This window comes from Symphalangus syndactylus, chromosome 11, assembly GCF_028878055.3.
Source record: "Symphalangus syndactylus isolate Jambi chromosome 11, NHGRI_mSymSyn1-v2.1_pri, whole genome shotgun sequence".
Classification (NCBI taxonomy): domain Eukaryota; kingdom Metazoa; phylum Chordata; class Mammalia; order Primates; family Hylobatidae; genus Symphalangus; species Symphalangus syndactylus.
The window spans coordinates 42,553,788-42,573,475 of NC_072433.2; the positions used below are offsets into that span (position 1 = coordinate 42,553,788).

General features: G+C 43.7%; 1 long non-coding RNA gene and 1 pseudogene across 2 annotated transcripts in view; both read right to left on the reverse strand.

The window, feature by feature from the left end:
• The window catches only part of LOC129492614 (uracil-DNA glycosylase-like), a 33,266-nt pseudogene extending 31,779 nt beyond the window's left edge, over nt 1-1,487 (reverse strand).
• The window catches only part of LOC129457750 (uncharacterized), a 220,490-nt gene that overhangs the window by 129,039 nt on the left and 71,763 nt on the right, over nt 1-19,688 (reverse strand). The window lies entirely within an intron of this gene.

The window sequence follows — 19,688 nt, forward strand, 5'->3', positions numbered from 1 at the left end:
CCCCAAATACCACTAAGAGCCTGTTGGTAAAGCAAAGCTGAATTGATTGGTCACTGCAATGAGGGAGAACACCACCTCAAAAGAGCTTTGGCAGTGCTATGGTTTGGATGTTTGATGCCTCCAAACCTCATGGCAAAATATGATCCTCACTGTGGGAGGTGTGGACTAATGGGAAGTGTTTGGGTCGTGGGGTGGATCCCTCATAAATGGCTTGGTTCACTTGTTGCAACAAGAATGAGTTCTCACTCTATTAGTTCCTGCAAGAACTGGTTGTTAAAAAGAGCCTGGCATCTCCCCTCCTCCTCCCTATTTCTCTTGCTTCCTCTCTCACCGTGTGATCTCTGCACATGCCAGCTCCCATCTGCCTTCCACCATGAGTAGAAACAGCCTGAGGTCCCCACCAGAAAAAGATGCTGGCACTGGGTTTCCTGTACAGCCTACAGAAGTGTGAGCCAGGTAAATCTCTTTCCTTTGTAAATTACCCAGCCTCAGGTATTTCTTTACAGCAATGCAAACAGACTAAGACAGGCAGCATCTTAAATGGGGAAGGGCAAGGTTATTTTTACTGACATTCTCAAGTCTGGCTTAAAGAGTGTTTTCAAAGGGAGGAGGAGTTGGTTAGAATCAGGTAAGTACCATGCTATGATAGGTTAGGATTGGCAGAAACAGCAAAGTGGGGGTTTTGAGGGGGCTACTTCAAAAAGTCTTGGAGGGTAAAGCATTGAATGCTTTATATTGGAGAGTTGATTTTTTTTTTCAGGATATTCTGGTAATCAACAATAAAGTTAATTGGCTGGGCAAGAATATTGCTGGAATAGTAAAGTTATGCTAATAAAAACAGGAATAGTAAAATCATGTTATTATAAAAGTAAGCCATGTGGGGTAGATGGCTTAGGTTCTCATAGAAATGATACCTGTTCATCCTAAGCTAGCCAATAGAAGCAATAATTGTAATAACATCTACCACTCTATGCCAATCAGCGAATGTTAGGAAGGCATGAAGAAACCTATTTTACAGCTGCTGACTCTGAAGTGGAGAAGGGCCAAAATGCTCAGCCCAAGTCCTCAACTTTGAAGCAGGAAAATCAGGATTAGAATGTGAGTCTGTCTTTCTCTGTCTCTGCTCTATTGCCACTCAGCCAAAAGGAAAACAAAAGAAAAATTGCCCATGATCCCACTACCAATATTATTATTCTGCCCTGAATGTTCTCCTTTAGCTCAAGTCCACCTGGGGAACTTTGTCTCAGACTGAAAGGTTCAAAGAGAGGATCTTCTCTGTAAAACTGCCAGCAAATCACCACCTCCTCCTTGTTCATCACCATCACTACCATCACCCCCATCACCTCCACCACCATCTCTACCTCTACCAGCTCCACCTCCACCACCACAATTTTCATCACCATCTCCACCACCATCTTTACCTCCACCGCCTCCATCACCATTTCCACTGCCACCACCACCACCTCAACCACCACCACCATTTCCATGACCGTCTACACCTCTACCACTTCCACCACTGCCCGCATCACCACCACCATCTTTACTACCGTCTTTGCCTCCACCACCACTACTGCCAGCATCTCCATCACCACCTTCACCACCATCACCACCACCTCATCTCCACAACCATTTTCACTTCCAACAGCACCACCACCACCGCTGCCACCACCATCTCCATTATCATCTCCACCACCATCACCACCACCTCCACCACAATCATTACCGCCTCCACCACCAGCACTACCATCACCACCACCTCCACCACCACCACTATCTCCACCACCTCCACCACCATCCCGCCACCTCCACCATCACCACCATTTCCACCACCATCACCTCCACCACCATCTCCACCACAATCGTCACCTCACAACGTTCACCACCACCACCATCTTTATCACCATTTCTAACACCATCTTCACCTCCACCACCACTACCACCACCACCTTCTCCATTACCATCTCCACCACATCATCACCACCATCACCACCACATCATCACCACCATCATCACCATCTCTATCACCATCTCCACCATCATCTTCACCTCACCCACCACTATCATCACCATCACCACCACCTCCAACACCACTAACCACTACTGCCACCATCACTACCAACTATCTCTATCACCATCTTTACCACCACCACCATCTCCACCATCATCACCACCTCTACCACCACCACCACCATCACCATCTCCATCACCACCAACTTCATCTTCACCACTACCACGAGCACCACCATATCTACCACCATCTCCATCACCATCACAACCACCTGCACTGGGGTGATTGTGCCTTCTTTGTGACATTTCAGAAGGGCTATTGCAACATTCTCCAGGGATCTTTGCAAGTTGTTTGTGCAAATTATCTGTGCTCTCACTAGATTGTGAGCTGCTTGAGGGCAGGGACCTTCTGATTTACCTCAGAGCCTCTGAGCAGCTTGCACATGGGCTGGCACAGAGAAAAAGCTCAGCCAGGATGTGTTCACTGAGTGAGGGCACAGGAGATTCTGGAAAACCCAGATTCCTGCAAAGCAGGCTGAGGCAGAGTTCTTGGCTCCCTCCACAACCCTACTGCCTCAGTATTTCTGGATGCCTTTGGTCCTCATCTTCCACGCTGGTGTGGGCATGCCCCTATTTCTGTGCCCCCACACAAGCACTGAGCTGTTTAGAAGGCAGTTTCTGATGCCCCAGTCTTGGGTAATAATAATACTATTATTGTTACTATTATTATTGTGCCAGTCATTGTGCAGGGCCTGAGAAGTGAAGAGGAGGTCAGGGCAGGGATTCAGTTGGGGGTAGCCTGCTCAGTAGACTGAACTGCATGGCAGCAGGCGCCAGTTCACTCAATGCTAAAATTCCAGTCTGCCAAAGACCAAAAGTCAGCCAGTATTTGCTAAATGAAATGAGCTTTAATTCTAGATATTTACTTTTTAACCTTAGAATGAAACTCCTTAGTATAGTTGTTCTGAAATTTCTGAGTGCATCAGAAGTCACCTGGAAGGCTCGTGAAAGCCCAGATTGCTGGAAGGCTCAGTAGATTTGAGATAGGTCCACTGATTTACATTTCTGCCAACTTCTTATATGATGCTGATGCCACTGGTCCAGAGACCCTTCTGGACCACCACTGCTCTCACGGGAGGTGAGTGAGAAGGCACGGGAATTGTGAATTGGGAAGACCAGGAAGTCCCTAGCCCATCTTCTCCCATCCTGTACCCCCACCTGGCATCAAGGCTTTCCTGGACCATCAAGGCAAATGTGGGAGACCTCATCAAAGAGTCCAGCAGAAAGGCCTGAGCGGGGGCTGGGGCAGACCCTACCTGAGGAAAGGGTGGATCCCCAGGTGGCCTCCTGTTTAGCCAACAAACAGAAAGGGCGAAATCCCCAACTGGACCTGCTTGTTTGAGTAAACACCTCACAGGGCCGCTTGTGTAAACACCCATTGTCTACAGGCAGATTAAGAGTGAGCAGGAGCTGGGCTTTTTTTCTTTCCTTTTTTTTTTTTCCTTTCATTTTTTTTAAGCACTGAGAAAAGCCATTAAGGGATTAACACCCCGATTTATGAAAATGGAGGATGATAAAGGAACAATGGGGTGACAGCATTGTGTAAACGACATTGATTCATTTCAGAGACAGGGCTGTTAACTGGGAGAAATGGAGAAATAAATGGAACAATGAGGAGATGCTTTTACCAGCTTGTCATTAATTAGCTGAGAGTACAATTGTTTTATTGTCCTTTTTGAAAAATACAAAATTGGTAGGAAAATACAAGCACTGAGCAAATCGATTATTCTGTGTCACAGGCTGACATCTGCTTTTCCTTTTCTCCTGAAGCTTGCCTCCGGAAGTGGCTTCCTAAGGGAGGAAAAGAAACCTTTCCCCGGCAGGAGGATCTTGCAGGGTTTGGGAATAAAATGACCCCACTGCCCAAGGATACTCCAAACTTCTTGGCACTGGAGGGCGGCCTCTAAACAGGAAAACCCCACCTCCATCCTCTTCTTGCCTTCACCAGTGAAGGAGTGAGGGCCTGGGAGGTGGGAGGTGAGTGGGACCCCCTGGGAGGCATCTTGCTGCAGGTGGAAGGAGACAAGGAGCTTGGGGAAAGGGAGATGAGCTTCTGGGGGTAGCAAGACTGACACAGTGGTCCCTCCCGTACCTGCTGACAGCTCATCCAGCACCACTGTCCAGGCTCCAGCAAGATTCCCTCTCTCTGCTCATTTCATCTACAACCAGGAGCTGAAGTGCCTGCACTATGCCTGTGCTGGGATGCATTGAATGAAAAGGCTTCTCCAGGCAAAGAAAGTGAGCTCAGATCAGGGTGGGTGTCCTCACCACAGTGGACTTTCCAGAGCTGTGAGCAGTGCCAGCCCTGCCTTGGAGAAGGACACATTTCTGGGTCAACGGGTGTTGAAATAAGATTTTGCTGGATCCAAGAGGACTCCGGTTAGGGTGAGCTGGAGAGGAAATGCATGGCATGGGCTTAGGGCCATGGAGACCCACGGGGTAGATGCAGAGCATGTCTATGGGGAATTTTGAAGGAATAAAGAAGGCCAGGCATGTACAGGCTGGATTATCCCCACCCAGCCTCCCAAACAGAGATGCAGCTAGGGAGAGGAGAGAGGATGCTTGAATCCAAGTTCACCTCTGTATTTGTAAGCGCGGTTTGCAAATCCAAGCATCCATGTTTGGATTCTAACCAGTCAGAAGAGTTGGCCAACTGGGACTATTTCAAGAAAGAATCTGACAATCCCACAAAGGGTTAATAGCACTTATAAAGAAAAGGAGCTCACAGAAACAGTATGCAAGGAAACTGTAAACAGCATTGCCATTGTCTTTGCCTTCTGTGACTACTGGTCATTGTTTGGCCTTTAATCTGCAAGCACTATAGATATAAATATAGCTGTCTTTATAGCATTGTATCTTTACAGCCCAAGATAAAACAATGCATCTTTATGTCTCTAATCTTTATATTTATATAAAGATATCTTTATTTGGAAAGATTAGATATGTATGTCTCACAGATTAACATTGACTGAACATAGATTTTTATGCATTCATTTCCTACATTCAATGTCTCCGATGTGCCAGGCACTGCTCTAGTGCTGGGTATAGAGCAGGGAACAAATGAGAACCCCGGCCCCAGTCCCCACTTTCATTCACCAGAGAATTACATTGCCGGATGTAAGAGAAAAAACTCAACAAATACGTACTAACAGAAATAGATTAGATAGTAATGAATGCCATGGAAAAAATGGAGCAGGTTTAGAGGGCAGAGAGTTGTGGGGGGTGCTGCTGTATGCTATGGGGTGGTCAGGGAAGGTCTCACTGATAAGGTGACAATTGAACAAAGACCTGAGCTGGCAGCTGTGCAGGGGGCACGCTGTTCCAGGCAGAGGGCACAGCAAGTGCAAAGGCCTGGAGGCAGGAATGTGCTTGGTGGGTTAGAAGCAGAGAAAGAGCCTAAGAGGCTGGGCACAGTGGCTCACGCCTGTAATCCCAGCACTTTGGGAGGCCGAGCGGGGCAGATCACTTGAGTTTAGGAATTCAAGACTGGCCTGGCCAACATGGCAAAACCCCGTCTCTACTAAAAATACAAAAATTAACCAGATGTGGTGTCACACACCTGTAATCCCAGCTATTCAGGTGGCTGAGGCAGGGGAATTGCTTGAACCCAGCAGGCAGAGGTTACAGTGAGCCAAGACTAAGCCACTGCACTCCAGCCTGGGAGACAGAGGGAGACCCTGTCTGAAAAAAATAAAAAAGATCTGAAGAGGCAAGAACAGTGAGCAAAAGGGAACAAAGTCCAAGATGAGCTCTGAGAGGCACAGATAAGGGGGTGGGGATCTGATCTACCAGTTAGTGTAGGCAGGTGAGAAAGGGAAGAGGGAGCTGGAGCCGGCCTGCTGGTCTAAAGGGGCAGGCACTGCTCAGCTCCTGCTAATGGTTGAACTTGAGAGAGATGAGCATGGAGTGGCCATGTCTTATCATCTTTAAAGCAAGGCTGGATTTTCAAGTGGACTATCCTTATTTTAAATCACGTACAGTTAAACAAAGCATACTTGTGGCCAGATTCACTCACGAGTTATTCTATATACCTCCCGCTTACCAAGCAAGGAGAACTCACACAAGTCATACATCTTCTTGCCCTTTATTATCTGGGTGCCAGAGAACTTGGGGATAATTTTAATTTTAAGGCATTGTAACTATACTGCATAAAATTCTTGGCAAAATCATCTCTCTTCTCCCAGTTCTCAGTTTAATATGATTTTTTTTAATGTCCGGTTAAAGGTTGTGTGCTTTTTATTATAAGCAACCTTAAATTATGTTCAATTAGGAATAAATTCTAACAAAACTAAACTGTAAGGGAATAGCTACTGTGATCACACTCTTTTGTAACGATCTATTATGGATGTTCAGGGGGGAAAAAAGGCAAGTGCCTGCTTCTTTGATTCTTTATAAAGGTATCTCTGGCTCAAATCACTTGGAATCCACGCAAACCCTTTAGATAACAGAGGAGATATCATTTGCCTCTCACATGCCAATTCTGATCACTTGGAAGATGCTGCTGAAAACATTTGTGTTAAGAACGAATCTGAGGCCATGCTTACATTAAGTAGGAGAGTGCAGGCTGGTCAACTAGGGATGTCTGCTGTCATCATAGATTAGGCATTTTTCCATGGTGTAGGGAGGACAATTCTAATAGAATTGCATATAAAGGCCCAAGTAAAATCAGCCACCAATTGAGGGCAGAAAAACAGGGGCTTAGGCCAAAAGTTAACAGCCCATACTAGTAACAGCCCTGGATTTGAACCCTGTTTGTCTTCTACAAGTTGTATCAAGTTTGTCACATTTCTTAACCCTTTTCAGCCTCATTTCCTCATCCGTAAAATGAGGATAATAGTTGTATCTTAAATCATAGGACAGATGGGATGATTAAAAGGAATAACCTTAACTCAACTGTAAAAAGTATAGGCACTCCATCAATATCACCTGTTATTAATATTATTATCATTATTTTTCAGACTGCACCCCCCCACACCCCTGCCCATCACACCAGTGACTGTCTTTTAAATAAAAGTAAGGGATTTACTGGCTTATGGAACTGAGAGGTGCTCAGGTCGGAAATCTGGGTTCTGCTGTCACTTCAGACTTAGGGTTTGAGAGGCAGCTCATGCCCTGTGTTCAAAGCCTGGCTCTGCCACTTTAGAGCTACAGGATCTTGAATGAATAGCTCAGCTCTCTGGGCCTCAGTTTCCTTATCTGTTCATATGGGAGTGGTAACAACTTAGAATGACCTTATAGAACTTCTGTGAAGGTTAGATAAGGTAATATATATGAGTCATAACAGCACAGAGCATATAACAAGAGCATAGAATTGTTAGCTTTTATGATTATGATTTTATAATAGACAGTTTGGGATAGTTATTCTTTTGGTTACACAGCTTGTTAACTTCCTCCTTATTTGGAAGAAATTTTCCACTTTCTGAGTCTTGGGAGGAGCTGAGTCCACCTTCCTCAGCAGATGATAAAAATGGCTGATTCCCATCTCCCCAGGATCCCTTGCACCTGAAACAGAGGTATGTGACTGTCTTCCACCAATCAGAAGCATCCAGCCCAGGTTATTCATTGGATCGCTGTGGTACAAAAAGTTGGGGATTGGGTAGCATTCACGGAGCAGCAGTAGCCATTGCAGCAAGACCAAATCCCCGGGACAGCCATGGCAGGGCTAGGAGAGAGGACACACACCTGACACACAGGAATGATGTCAACGGTGCCCTCACCAGACCTTCCTGTGAGATGACTGGGGCATCCCCCGGCTGCGTGGTCTCTGAGCCTGGCTCTCCAGCCCTCCTTGCAATGCAGTCAGCCACCCATACTCTTGAATTCATTTCTTTCCTGTGTAAGGCAGCCAATGTCTTTTTCTGTTCCTTGCAGCTAAGAACCTTCCCGATACAGTAAGGCAAGGCAGAAATCTTCCTCCAAGTTCTGGAAGGATTTGAGTTTTGATTCTGTTAAATTACTGACCTTATAAAGAAGCCTCTTCCACCATGACTAAGCCCGAGTGGCTTTGCAGTTGGCGTCAACGGGTGTACCCCCCATCCCTGACTGAGATGTCTGCAGATCCATACACAGCCAAGGCTGTCACAAAGATCTTGAAATGTCTGCTTTGCCCAGCACTCACCACTCTAGGGTGCTACCTGAACTCCCTAGGGAAGAGCAAGAAATGAGAGGAAAAGAGGAAAAGCAAGATGTTCTTGGCAGCGGTGTGTTTACTCCACCAAAATCAAACACAAAGCTGTGTGAGGGCACAGAAGTTTGCCAAATGCAGCCTGAGCCCTTCGCTGAGAAAGCCCGCTGGAAGAAGAGGAAGCCAAACCAGTTTTAAGGATTGAAGGTGTTGTTGGTAAATAACAATCAACACCTTTGGCTAAAACTCACTTCTTCAGTGTCCACTGGAGCCTGGATACTGACTGGAACAGACTAGGAGCCACAGACATGCAGAGATCACAAATCACCCTGCCTTTTGAGACTGCAAAACTACCATGTGGAACTAGTGCTGAAGGAGTTGGGAGGGATGGATTCACTTATTAGCCACAGCACCTAGGGTGGGCATCAGAATCACCTGAAAGTCCTGTGAAAATGCAGATGACAGGACCCCACCTTAGAGTTTCTGATTTAGAAGTTTCTGTTTTCCTTCTAGCAAGTTCTCAGGTGATGCCCACACTTTAAGAACCACTGATGTCTAGATGCAGTGGCTCATGCCTGTAATCCCAACACTTTGGGAGACTGAGGTGGGATAATTGCTTGAGGCCAGGAGTTTGAGATCAGCCTGAGGAACATAGCAAGATCTTGTCTCTACTACATTTATTTATTTATTTTTAGTCTCTGGGCATGGTGGAGCATACCTGTAGTCTCAGCTACTCAGGATGCTAAGGTAAGAGGGTCACTTGAGCCCAGGAGTTAAAGCCCAGCCTGGGCAACATAGCAAGACTTCATCTTTACAAAAAAATTTTAAAAAATCAACTGGGGCTGGGTGTGGTGGCTCATGCCTGTAATCTCAGCACTTTGAGAGGCCAAGGCAGGCAGATCACATGAGTCCAGGAGTCCAAGACCAGGCTGGCCAACATGGCAAAATGCCATCTCTACTAAAGAAAATACAAAAATTAGCCAGATGTGGAGGTGCGTGCCTGTAATCCCAGCTACTGGGGTGACTGAGGCATGAGAATCAATTGAACTGAGGAGGCAGAGTTTGCAGTGAACAGAGATCACGCCCCTGTACTCCAACCTGGATGACAAAGCAAGACCCTGTGGCAAAACAACAACAAAAAAATCAGCTGAGCATGGTGGCCTGCTCCTGTTGTTCCAGCTACTCAGGAGGCTAAGGCAGGAGGATTGCTTGAGCCCAAAAACTGAAGGCTGCAGTGGGCTGTGATTGTGCCACAGCACTCCAGCCTGGATGACAAAGCAACACCCCACCTCAAGAAAAATGAACAAACAAAAAAACCACACTGGCTTAAAATAAGCCATTTACAGTTTCTTCTGTAAAATGGGAGTAGTGACCCTGGCTCATGAGATGGCCTGAGCGTCAATTACATTTGTGGGTGTGAGAGTGCTATACACCAAATTGCACCATCAAAATGTGAGTTGTTCATAATAATGCTAATGCAAGTTTCCCAGCGTGAAGCTGGCGTGCAGCTGCATAATCACAAGTGACGCATTTATTGAACCTCTGTGCTATGCTCAGCACTGCTGAGAATATAGTGAGTACTTCCTTAATGTCATGGGTAGCTTCTCAGAAACCGAGACTTTAGGCAAACCGACACATAATGAAACAAATTTTACCACAAGCCAATTGATACAAACAAAAGTTAAGTTCCTACAGCATATTCCTGTTCACACAAACATTGCCAAACTTCTAAATAAATGCTTCTAACATTAGTCATTTTAATAAATGTGAACTCTACATTCTTTTAGAGAGACTGAAAAAGACAAGTAAGAAAATTATTTACCCAATTTTTGGTGCATCTCTGAGTGATGGCAGTTGTAGTGGTGGTGGGTTAATTAAAAAAAAAATGTTTGCAAAACAAAAATTGTGAGGAGTGCCTCCTGCCACCGGGCAGTTAAAAAATCAAGCACAGATACAGAGGGCTTGCTGGGCACTTCCATCCACAGCTTTTACTGTGTGCATTTGTAGGATTATTGTAGACTTTACAAATTTTTATTTTACAATAATTTGTCTTCATTCATTTCCCTTTTTTTTCTTTCACTTTTTCTTTTCTTTTCCTTTTTTCTTTTTTTACTTTAAGTTCTGGGATACATGTGCAGAACGTGCAGGTTTGTAACATGCATATACACGTGCCATGGTGGTTTGCTGCACCTATAACCCGTCACCTAGGTTTTAAGCCCCACATGCATTAGCTATTTGTCCTAATGCTCTCCTTCCCCTTTTCCCGTCCCCAAGCAGCCCCTGGTGTATAATGTTCCCCTCCCTTTGTCCATGTCTTCTCACTGTTCAGCTCCCACTTATGAGTGAGAACATGTGGTGTTTGCTTTTCTGTTCCTGTATTAATTTCCTGAGGATGATGGCTTCGGCTTCATCCATGTCCCTGCAAAGGATATGATCTCATTTCTTTTTATGGCTGCGTAGTATTCCATGCTGTGTATGTACCACATTTTCTTTATCCAGTCTATCATTGATGGGCATTTGGGTTGGTTCCATGTCTGTGCTACTGTGAATAGTGCTGCAATCAATATACCTGTGCATGTATCTTTATAATAGAATGATTAGCATATACCCAGGAATGGGATTGCTGGGCCAAATGGTATTTCTTGTTCTAGATCCTTGAGGAATCACCACACTGTCTTCCACAACAATTGAACTAATTTACATTCCCACCAACAGTGTAAAAGTATTCCTATTTCTCCACAGCCTCGCCACGATCTTTTACTAATCACCATTCTGACTGGTATGAAACGGTATCTCACTGTGGTTTTGTTTTGCATTTCTGTAATATCAGTGATGTTGAGCTTTTTTCCATACGTTTGTTGGCTGCAGAAATGTCTTCTTTTGAGAAGTGTCTGTTCATATCCTTTGCCCACTCTTTGATGGGATTGTTTTTTTCTTGTAAATTTGTTTAAGTTCCTTGTAAATTCTAGATATTAGACCTTTGTCAGATGGGTAGCTTGCAAAAATTTTCTCCCATTCTGTAGGTTGCCTGTTTGCTTTGATGATGGTTTCTTTAGCTGTGCAGAAGCTTTTTAGTTTAATTAGATCCCATTTGTCAACTTTAGCTTCTGTTGCAATTGCTTTTGGCGATTTCATTATAAAACCTTTGCCCATTCCTGTGTCCTGAATGGTATTGCCTAAGTTTTCTTCTAGAGTTTTTATGGTTTGGGGTTTTACATTTAAGTCTTTAATCCATCTTGACTTAACTTTTGAATAAGACGTAAAGAAGGGGTCTGGTTTCAGTTTTCTGCATGTGGCTAGCCAGTTTGCTCAGCACCATTTATTAAATAGGGAATCCTTTCCCCATTGCTTGTTTTTGTCAGGTTTGTTGAAGATTAGATGATTGTAGATGTGTGGTCTTGTTTCTTAGGTCTCTATTCTGTTCCATTGGTCTATATGTCTGTTTTGGTACCAGTACCATCAAGTCCTGCTTATTTATTCTGGTTCAGGGTTGTGGGTGGTGAGCATCCACGCTGGCCAGGGTGTCATCCCATTGCAGAGATCACTCACACATACACCCTACTCGCTCACACTAGAACTGTGTAGGCATGCCAATGAAACTCACATGCACAGCTTTAGGATGTGGGAGGAAACTGGAGTACCTGCAGAAAACCCATGCAGACATGGGGAGCATGTGCAGACTCCACACAAACAGGGGCCCCTGAAGGAATTTTTTTTTTCATCAAAATTATAATGAAATTACTTCGGGGTGATGCTATTGGAGGGCCTGCCGAGCAACAGAGCAGCTGAAATGATCCTCACCATCCCACAATGGCAGCTGCTCCCATTCATTTTCTCATTTTCCACTCAAGACAATCCTTGGGTTTGGTAGCCCCATTTTACAGAAGGAAACTGTAGCTCTAAGTTATGAGGGGACTTCCAGAAGCCACGAGGAGTGGACACTTTCTGGGGTGCCTGAGCATCTCCCAACACGATCCCCACCCAGAGCTGCCTTCCCACCCTAAGGGGTTGCCTAGATGTCAACCTGGTGCTTTGCAACCCTGACACTCTGGCCAGAGGTGTTGGATCAGAGGTTGACTCCTGACCTGAGATGGTCCAATTAGCATCTGCCTCCTGGAAACTTAGAATCACTGCTGAGAGACTGAGTCACCAAGTGTGGACCAGAGGATGCCAGGGTGAGAAGGGAGAAGAATAAAGCCTGCACGCAGGAGCAGCAGACATGAGGACCAGCAGGTTGGAGCTTCTAAGTTCCTGTTTCCAGTCAGTTCCTGGGACCTCACTCCATCCCTGTCCTTGGATTCTCTTATATATTTTCAAGATTTCTTTAAAGTTAAATCTTAAAAATACATAAAAGAATATATATATAAATATATATATTTATATTTATAAAAATATTTATATATGTAAAAATGTATATATATATATAAATATATGAGAGTATATATATATATACACATTGTAAAACATTTAAAAAGTTTAAAATGAAATAAATTCCTTAAAATACAAAACAGTAAAGTTTTTGTTTTGTTTTGAACTTTGCTATAAGTGAAAGAAAATTTCTCAAGTGGCTTTATATAACACAGATGTTACTGAATGTTATTCATATTGCTGAAAAGTCCAGAGGTAATTTTTTCTTTAGGTAGTGCTGATTTGGTGGTTGAAATAATGTGATCAAGTACCCATTTTCTCTCTATCTCTTTCTCCCCCCCGCCCCTCTCCTCTCCTCTTTCGTCTCTCCTCTCTCCTTCCTTTTGTGATGTAGAATTTATTCTCAGGGACCGCAGAGTTATTTGCAACTCTAGGCATTTCTGTGGTGGTAGCAAAAGGGTTGCACCAGCTCCAGACCTCACACCATAACCTACATTATCCAAACGAAGAGAGACTCCCTTCTAGTTGGTTTTGCTAAAGTCCTGGGATTCACTTTCATTCGTCCAGACTAGGCTACTTGTCCAACTCTGAGCTAATCACTATGGACAAGGAGATAGGATATACTCTTTAGATGGAACCAATCAGGACTTTCCCTTGAAGCAGAGGTGGAGTCTATCCCTCCCACATCATATGATTAAAGATGGGAGAGAGAAACAGTCCCCAAAGAACAATCAGGCATTTTTGGTCGGAGTAGGAGGCAAGGGATACACATCTCAAAAGCAACCAACACATGTGCACTATGTCTTATGGCTTCAATAAATGTTTCTTCTTTGCTTAATCTTTCTTGAGTTAATTTTAAACTTTTCGTTAATTTATTCTAAAACATTTCTGGGAAGCTCTTGAGAAACTCTTGCCCAGTTTAAGTGGAGAAGAAGAAAATCCAAATCTCGCTCATTTGGGGTGATGAAGAGAGGTTTAGATAGCCTTGATTAAGATTCTTATCTCTACACAAATTTAACAAAAAAATAATTATTAGGACCAACAGTAAGTTATAAACAAGATCTAAAAGAACAGAATTAAGTAAAATTATGAGGAGTAACAGAAAATATTTAAAATACCAATCCTATATATTTCATAATGCTTCATTAACTTATAATCCATTTCAATCAAGATTCTGTTGCCTGACTCGTATTGAAGGAATCTTGAGTCATTGTGACCAAAAAAAAGGTTATTATGTTTTACTAGATGCCTTTTATTTATGTAAACATTTATATAAATATTTTCAAGTGAAGGAAATCTTTAAAAATCTTACTTAATTTGCGAACTGTCACAAATGATTAAGCCACAAATAATGCTGTGTAATCTGTGTGATGGGTGTACTTGCCTGGGAAGAAAATGCCAGAGACAGTAATTAAGCACTCTTTTAAGAATTGCTGAATTACCAGTGCACCCTGGCATAGGGGACAATATTGTATGGAGAATACAGACACGGAAAACTCAATTCATAAGTGATTTGAAAAAGGTAGCCTCTGAATGTGAAGATGTTATTCACATTCAGATGTTTTCTGAATGTGAAGATAAAAAATGCCTTATCAATTTATTTCTCCTTTATGTTTGTACAAAAGGGATTTATATATATATAATACATATCTAAATATAAGTGTAAGAACTCTTTGGATAAACTTAATTTTAAAATTTTAATAATAGAAAAACATAGCATGACATTTATTTGGGGGCATATGTTTTCTTCCTTGTGGTATATGAAATGATCACCTTACCTTGATAACATCCTAGATTTGATATAAACACAGTAGTTCAAGTCTCATAATATAAGAGCTCACATGATGCAACCCCACTGTATTATTATTTGCTATTGTTATTTTTAGCTGCTATTGGCCACTCTCTTATACACCAAACATTATTTTCTTTTTATGCTCGTATGTATGCATCACAACTGGAGTACAATGAGCCTTCATGTTTAGCACATTCACTGGCCAAGATATTGTTTGTGGTTCTATCCAAAGGGGCAAGTGCATTTTTTTTTTTTTTTTTTTTTGAGACAGAGTCTTGCACTATCGTCTGGGCTGGAGTGCAGTGGCGTGATCTCTGCTCACTGCAAGCTCCGCCTCCTAGGTTCAAACCATTCTCCTGCCTCAGCCTCCCAAGTAGCTGGGATTATAGGCACCCGACACCATGCCCGGCTAATTTTTAGTATTTTTAGTAGAGACAGGGCTTCACTATGTTGGCCAGGCTTGTCTCGAACGCTTGACCTCTTGATCCATCCGCCTCGGCCTCCCAAAGTGCTGGGATTACAGGCGTGAGCCACCTTGCCCGGCCAGGGTAAGTACATTTTTACAAATAATTTTACAACAGCACAAATGCTACTATATTAAAACTTTTTCTGTGGTCGAATACTCTATTTCATCCTCCAAGAATCTAAGATCTATAAAACAAAACATACTAACAAAACCTAAACCCATTATCATTTACTTACAGGCACTGATAACTCTCATGCAAAAGGGAGAACAGTTCAAATAAACAAATGCTTAGTGTTGTCCAATGAAGTGTAAACAAAATCCAAATAAATGAGTGGGCACATTTACTTCCTGCTCAGGCATCCGTCCTTATTGGCTGTTCTTAACACCTTCAGTGCCTCCACCCGAATGGGATTCATCAGTCAAGTTGCCATACATTTCCGGCTGTTTCTAGAAAATTACTGCTAGAATTAATGCTAAAAACATGTTAAAGCATAATCGTGACTCTTGCAAATCTTTCCCCTTCATGGCTGATCATTCCATTACGTCATAATTATCACAGAGCTATAGCATAAATACATAGTTATTTCCAACTCTCCGTGCAGATGGTCGGTTACATGATAATTACAGTATGTTTGTACTTACTGGGTTTAATTACCAGATAATCAGGAAGAACATGCAAATTGCTAGGTTGTTGTAACACAGTACATTGAACCAAGTTAAACCTGTGTACTGCATATAAGTAAACAAGTTCTTAATGGGATTGTGCACTGTAACCTGTGACAACAAGAAGGCCAGACGTTTGTTATAGGTCCATTTTGTGGGTTAGCATTACACTCGCAGAGCATGGATTAATGTCCAGATTACAAGGAAATGTAATGGGAGAGACACTCATGCTGCCACGCCTGCCACAGGGACAATGGGAAACTGGCCACAGGAGTGGCTGAGCAAGGTGCCAGCTCCTGGCTCTAGAGTTCAATTCTTCCAACACAGTGCATTGCACAGTCACCTGCATGCATCTGTTCTCAGCCCAACCATGTACCTGCCCAAGTGCTGGCAAAGAGAGATTGCAAACCATCTACCAAATAAACCTCTCCAAGAATAAAAGATCACTCCAGTCTGGAGCAAATTTATAGTTTCCTGGTGTGTGCATTTTGCCACCCATGTGATGGCTAAGTATTTTTCCCTCTTAATCACGTGAAAGGAAGCAGCCCAGATCAGCACTTCTGAGTCCCCCGAGCAGCCTACTGAAGCACATTGCTCGGTTTCTTCTCTAGCATACTTTCCTACTTTCCCCTTCCCAGTTTCCACTTGGAAATAAATCCATGCTGTTCTAAAGAAGCCAGATTCACCCCTCACTTCTAAGAGTGAAACTTATGACCTTTGCAGTTAGCATATTCCCTCCCCTCTGGCTACAGCGATTGGTTTAAGTTCATATTTAAGCCTCAAGCTGCTTAAGCCAGCCTTAAAGTAGATCACAGTCTGGAAGTGCCAGGAGCAAGGTACTCTGTCTTCCTCCTTCAAAACAAATAATGAAGCTGAAGCCTCAAGGGCCACTAAAAGCCATCTTGCAAACCCAAAGAAGAAATTGGGTATTTAATGACATCAGTGAGCCATGGGATCCAGCTTTACCTGAAACCTGTATCTATATTTTCCAATTACATGAGTGAATAAATGTCCTTTATTGTTTATGCCATCTAGAGTTGGGGTTTCTGTTACTTATAACTAGAAGCATAACAATTTATAAAGTTGCCAGATTTATCTACCTGGCTTGCCACAGAAGATTCCTTACAGGCTTTTTTCATGGGAATCTTCTGTACCACTACCTAGACATGAGCAGCCTTCATGCTCTGATCTATTCTAAAGCATTCACGTTGATTGCTTTTCCTGCTAATCTGAGATGGCATACCAGTGTCTACCTATGGAAGCTGCAGCCTCATTCCAGGGCAAGGAGAAGCAGAGAAAGTATTCTTCATCCATGAATGGTGTGGGGTGGGGGTGAGGGACCCTCCAAGGTCCTGCTTTTTTCCCTACAGAGAAGTCTGGTGGGAGGACCCTGAGTCCAGCAAGGTGGAATATTATTTGAGGTTACTCAAGGACACAGGCCAGGATGGAAAGGGACCAAGGCCACTGACAGGAAGTAACAGACTTCCACAACCAGAGGGCTAAGCAACAGCACAGTGGCAGGAGCGGAGAGGTGCCTTGGGACAGAGAGGCAGAGCGAAGTGTATACGGTGGGTGAAGAAAAAGCACCAGGTCACCCTGCCATCTTCCTCGAGTCAAATCTTGAAACAGCAGGTCAGGCTGGACATTCACTCATCCCACATACACTTAGCCAATGTCTAGTTTTGAGTGCCTGCAACAGTCCCAGACATTGAGTTAAAGATAGATACGGCCCATATGGCCTTTGCCTTCATCCTCCTTATCTATCAAGTGAGGCAGACAATTCAACAAGCAATGACAACAAACACGGTTGTCACCAGGTGTTGTGGGAGAAGACAAGGAGAGAAACCAACCAAACTCAGATTCAAGGACAACTTCCTGCATGAAATGACATTGACACTAAAACCTGAGTGATGGGAGGCCTTCAGACAAAGATGGACAGGAGAGAAAATGCCTCCAACAGAGGTAAAGAGCTTGTGAAAGGCAGGAGCATGCCGATTTCTAGGAACAAGAAGGAGTCTGGTGAGGTTGGAGAGGGGATGGCAGGGAAGCAGATCTTCCAGGTGCTGAGGCAAACTGGGGCCAGATCTCCCAGGGCCATGGCTGCCTAGCAAAGAATTCCCATTTTATCTCAAGGGCAGTTTTCAACAGGCAGGAATGACATGATCAGATTTGCCTTTTAGGGGGCCATTACTCATATTTTATTCCAAACACATAACTAAACTACTTTTCAAAGGTCTTCTTTGGGGAGATCAAGAAAAGGGGAAACAGTGTCAATATACTGCCTAAACATATTTTCCTGTAAACCCATGTGCCACAGAAGAGAATAAGCCGTGGGTTTCAGATACCCTTGTACTTCAATCGTCAGTCCCCTTTTCACAGCTGTTTGATGTTCAAGACGCTCTTGGAATACTTTCAATAAATCTTCTTAACTCTGTTTTTCCTTGAAGCAGGAAGCCTTGTCTTCAGCATGTGATCAGGCTGTAAAACTCGGCATTTTCCAGACCCTACTCATCAGGCATGATGGAGCTCCCAGCCTCCCACTGCCCTGCCTCATTCTCACCGGGATGGCATGGCCCATGTGGATGCGTCAATAACCTCTTTTTCTGATATTATGAAGCCTGAGAGGAACGTTAATTCAGGATGCTATTGGATTTTTTTTTTTTTTTTTTTTTTTTTGAGATGGAGTCTCACTCTGTCACCCAGGCTGGAGTGCAGTGGTACAATCTCAGCTCACTGCAAGCTCCGCCTCCTGGGTTCAGGCCATTCTCCTGCCTCAGCCTCCCCAGTAGCTGGGACTACAGGTGCCTACCACACGCCCAGCTAATTTTTTGTATTTTTAGTAGAGATGGGGTTTCACTGCATTAGCCAGGATGGTCTCAATCTCCTGATCTCGTGATCCGCCCACCTCAGCCTCCCAAAGTTCTTGGATTACAGGCATGAGCCACCACGCCTGGCAGCTATCAGATTTTTTTAAAACAAGAGATGTACCTTGAGTTAGATGACCACAATTATGCACTCAGTTGGGTTCTTATGGACCAAGACAGATGACAAAGAAAGGCAGGAAATGAATTCTTATTTCCATGAGCTGGGTCTCAGATATATATCTGGAGTCGTATTGATATGGTCATCCTTTGTCTCTGACATTTCTCTGATTTTCTTTTTTTATGTGGCTCATCATAATAATCGAGAAGATTATCATTAAGTATAATGATCAGTAGCAGTGGTGAAAATAATGGCTACCACTCACTGAGTGTACAATGTGCTAGATAGCTAAACACCTTAAGTACATTATCTCATTTAATCGTCACAATAACCTTGTGAGACAGGTAATATTATATTCCTATTTTACAGATGAGAAAACTGAGGCTCAGAAAGGCAAACAGGATCTAATACTGTAGGGAGGGTTTGAACCCAGACCGTCTGACTACTACCCACAGCATACTTGGCCTGAGGGAAATCCCATCTTTATGAATGATTGGGAAGTCGGCTCCAGGCCCTCGGGTCCACTAGCTTTCCTGATGCCCATATTGGGTACATCTCTGTCTGCCTCTGTGTATTTCTCCCTGCCGAACTCCCTGCCTATAGCCACAGTACTGAGCCAAGAGAGGCGCTATCACCTGGGCCAAGTTCTCATTAAAATGTGTGTGTGTTTGGGGGGCCTAATGATTATTTTCAGTCCTGGTTCCTGCTTATTTGGTTTGGGTTTTGCACGATTAATTAGGAGACTAAATTAATGAGAAAGGAAACACGTGTCCAGCTGGTCCTCCCAGATGTTCCTGGAAACAAACTCTCCAATTTGCACAGCGTGACAGTGTAAACATGACTTGGGGAAGCCGCTCCGAGTTGGTTTAGTCCCCGACTCCACGGGCTGGGCATCCATGCCTGGCCAGGTCTGAAATGATGTCTCAGATGTATTTGCTGATCCTGTTCTCCTTGGCTCTACCATGGGGCAGCCTCAGTTACACTTCCTCACCTGAACCTCAGAACAGGCAAGGACAGAAGCCTAAACTTGGAGCAAGAGCTAGAGAAAGAGAAAGACAAGGAAAGAACAAAACAATTCTTAATGGACAGATGGTAAGAAAAAAAAGTTCTCCAAAATTCAGCACCATGTGCATTTCATAGACATCTGCCAGTAGCCTAAGAGTCCACTTTTCTTTCTTATCCCATCTCTGGTGTTCCTTTTGCCTTCATGATGAGAAAAGACTGAT